The sequence below is a fragment of the Apus apus genome, chromosome 2 (assembly GCF_020740795.1).
Source record: "Apus apus isolate bApuApu2 chromosome 2, bApuApu2.pri.cur, whole genome shotgun sequence".
NCBI classification, from domain to species: domain Eukaryota; kingdom Metazoa; phylum Chordata; class Aves; order Apodiformes; family Apodidae; genus Apus; species Apus apus.
The window spans coordinates 73,671,557-73,675,949 of NC_067283.1; positions in this window are offsets into that span (position 1 = coordinate 73,671,557).

A 4,393-nucleotide genomic window follows, 5' to 3' on the forward strand; every position below is an offset into this window, starting at 1 on the left:
AATAAAGGTTGAAAAGGTGAGTTTAGTTCTGCCATTTTCTAACTTCTGAGTTTGCAATCCTAGGATAATTTGCTTTGTATGAAACATGAGTTATGGTAACGAATTTCTCTAGCATCTAGTTTCAAAACTAAACAAGATCATAGATTTTCTCCTCACAGGTATCATTTTAACTAAGCTATTTCTATCTTTCCAATGCAGATATCAAGTTTGAGAGACCCAAACTGTCATCAGTATTCCAGGTGCAGCTGTAGTAACTAAGGGTACAGAAGATATACCACCGAGCTGCCCTGTTAGAGGTTCCTGTGTAGCCTCTGTCCTCTAGCACTGAACTTGGTTTTGGCAACAGAAATTAACTGGAAATTCATTTTCTGTGTATAACCAGTAATTTAAAAATCTTACATAATTTGTGCATGTATGCAGTGTGCGTGAGTGTGGAAGAGACATCTGGAACGGATACATTGATTTGTTCTCTGACTTAACTAAAAATGAACAAGCTAACAGATAAAAAACCCCAAATCTTAAAAATTCTCCATGGAAAGACACTGGATTACTTCTAAAATATAATTTCTATTGCAACCTCCATACTAAATGTTACCTACACATTTTAAGAGAGTGTCTGGTACCAGGTATTGAAAGGAAGGTATAGGAAGCTTCACAGTAGACAGTTATACAATAATTTTGCCACAAAAGAATGTTTCTTTTTAGTTGCCAATGGCTAATAGCTAGCTCAAGTCCAGAAACATGGAGAAGCTGTGTTCTGTATTGTCTTTATGATAATGTAGTTGTCAGTGATCTTGATAACTCTGTTATTTTGGTAATGGAGGTCTGAGGAATCTCCTACAATAGAAAAAAATGGAATATGATCAATAAGGAACAAAGTATGGGGACGTTTGGGAGGCTTTTCATAAGGCCAGCCTGGAGGTAATAAGGATTTTCAGACCAAGATGATTCTTGCAGAACTTCTCTCCTGCCATTTATTTTTGGCTGAGTATTTTTGTGCAATGAGCTTTCTCAGATCTGAGATGGTGGAAGAGCATCACATGAAGACAGCAGAATATCTGTCTCACAAGAGAAAGCTGAGAGAGCTGGAATTCTTTAGCCTCGAAAAGAGAAGGCTGAGGAGAAACCTTTTTAATGCAAAGTGGATGGAGACAGACTCTTTTCAGTAGTTTCCAGTGACAGGACAAGGGGCAACGGGCAAAAGCTGGAACACAGGAAGTTCCATTTAAATACTAGGATAAACTTCTTTCCTATGAAGGTGACAAGGCCCTTGAACAGGTTGCCCAGGGAGGCTGTGGAGTCCCCTTTTCTGGAAATATTCAAAACCCACCTGGTTGCAGTCCTGTGTGATGTGCTCTGGGCAATCCTGCTTTAACAGGGGAGTTGGACTAGATGATCACTAGAGTTCCCTTCTAACTCTGACAATTCTGTGAATCCATGAATATCCAGTCCAATACTTTGTTTGGCTTCATAAGCACAACTTTTTTCTAGCCACAGCTGGTGGTAAGCAGACCTGGTTGCTTTCTACGAATCCCTCCTCCTCTGCTCTGGGACAGAGCATCCAGGCTAATTCCGAATGTCTTTTCTTTCATAAGGCTCTGCTTCAGGTAGTATTCCTAGGTATTATTGATGTCTGGAGGTGGCCACTGTTACTTTCTAGGAACCTGTGGTATGTCTGAACACAGGCTGTACATGCTATCCACAGGTAACACTTGTCTCCAGTTTCCCTGCTTGTACCTGAATGCCCATAAATTCCTGCTATGAGGGAACAGAACGCAACTGGAAAACAATTATGTCCCCTGTCATGATAAACTATATTAAAAGCACCATCCTACTCTGCAAAAGTATGACCAATGAATTTCATGTACATCTTTTCCTGGAATGTTTTTTTAACCCATGTGGAAAGGAAAACAAGCATATACAGGGAAGTCACTAATTGACAGCTTGACGGATCCAAGCCCAGCTCCATGGACCGGCTGCCTTTTTACCCTGTTCATTGACCCAGTTTTCCTTTTCACTTTCTCTTTTCCTGAGTCATGGGACTCAGCCTAGGAAAACATTTATCTGGGCCGATATACTTCAATACCAAGAAATTAAGTGTTCCACTACATTCAGTGGCAGCAAGCCTGATTTTCTTATTCTTTAATCTAGCTATACTTCTCCCTGTCCTACTGTTTCCCATGGTGGGAGGACTCTGATCTTGTTCCCAGTTATCCTTAGAACAATAAACCAAATATCACCTTGTGTCTGCAACATCCTGAGCTCATTTGACTTGATGTAGCTACCACAAGTTATCCATAAACTCCACATTTTGTTGCAAAGGGCAGAAAATGATACAGGGCAAATATGCATCCTTCCAAAAACTGCTGTCACAAGGAGAGAGTTTTGTGTTCAATCAAAATCTAGGAAGTAAAATTGCTGCTGCAGCCTCTAATTTCTGCTTCTGCATCTTTAAAACCTTTTCCTCTTCACTTTTTTTGTCACCTTTCTCTACAGTCATGACAACTAAAGGAAAAGCTATGTTTAAAACAAACAAACAATTAAAATTAACCAAACATTTATGAGCACACATGATGAATATTTATGAAAAATATCAGTGTCTTCTGAAGATGTAAGACACAAATCAGTTGTAAACCCTGTCTGTGAAAATAAAAATATACAGTAAATATGAATGATATGTCTACTATTATTAAGTACCATTACCATGGAATGAACGTTTCAAATGTTTCATTCACATGGAGATAGGCTGACAGAAATTATTTGTAAGTTTGGCAAAGTATTTTGATCAAGACTAAACTAGAAAGTTTATTCCAAAATGTTCAGACAATATGTGATGGGGTTTTTTTTTTAAATATTAAAGTCAGTCCTTTACCTCAGATGTGCCAAAGTGTAATTGAAATAAAATATATTTGACCCAGGTTCTTTTTAGAAGTACACGAAAACTGCTTTTTGGTCAATACAGAATGTGTATTCCCAATTTTTTTTTTTTTTTTTTGGCTTATCAAACCAAAAAAATATTGCTGGAACTGATCATCGTTCACCAAATTAGAATGTTTTTATACAGCTCTTTTGGTGACAGAGGATGATTTTAGTATTTTTGTAGGAAAAAAAGGAATTTCTTTTTCTTTTTTGTTTATTTGAACTTGAAGATGCATCCAGAGCTCTTGAATACAGCAGAGCAACTTCTAGTAACAGCAGGCTAGCCTAGCTAAATCCAGACTTGAATTCAAGAGCATGTTTTTAATAGTGAAGATAATTAACTCTGAAAAAAAATTTACTTGACAGATTCTTCCTATCTTGGATGATATTAATTGAAATAGGATGTCTTTCTAAAATATACTTATGATTACCTAGAAATTATGGGTAGAATACAAAATTGTTTTGCCAATGATATATATGAGGTCAGGCTAGATGAATGTGTATGGTTTCTTCCGAACTGCCCCTTCTCCATGAAAATCTAGGAATATATGAATAGGAACAATGCAATCTTTGATCTAAACTCTCTTATTTTGACTTTTTCCCTGGCTGGATAACAAAGCTGTCAGTCAAGGAAAACTTAATTTATAATTTATCTCTATCAAACTGAGATACTGTATCAACTCAGGAAGATGATCCTGACACTGATATCAGTGTTTGATCACAAGTTTAAGTGCCCAGTTCTGGAACATTTTCTGAGGTGGATATCGTCAAGTGCCAAGTAGCTTCAACGGAATCAGTGCAATCTGAACCAAAAATCCTTTACATCTATAGGAAGACAACTGCTGAAGTTAGGGAGGGTCAGGTCATTCCACAAATGCATTTTCATCAGACCTTAGAAACCTGGCTTCAGGTGGGTTACTCCAGCCTCTTTTATCTCCTCTATTAAAGTGCTAGTGTACACCAGCACTGCTGGGGTGGTCAATTCTGCATGTGCAGTCTGAACCCAGCAGCAGACAAAACCTTCTGGACCTCTGAGACCTGCTACCCCTGTGGGTTGCTCAGGACAGCCTTTGCACTGTGACATGTCACAATGCTCAGGAGGGACATGAGCTGTCTAGACTGCCCAGATATTTCCCTGGGATAGGGCTGGGAGGACAGAAGCAGGGACATATGCTGCACTAGGCATGGAGCCCAGGCTTTGTCAGAGCAGAGGGAGTGGAGTGCTCTGCATGGAAATCTGTTGGTGTGCTGCTGGGAGTGAAGAGTGGAATCTCACCTCCAGCGTCCTTGCTTGGAGGGAGGCAGCTGAAATGCCAATGGACTTGTGTTTCCTCTGAGTTCCCATGGACCACATAGGGGAGGTGGTTTGCCAGCTGCTCCAAGCAGTTATTAAATGTGGAAAGATAGCAGAGTGGAGGCTGTACCCACCTACAGCCCCTCCACACCTCTCTTCTGTTGTTTGCAAGGGGCTGCC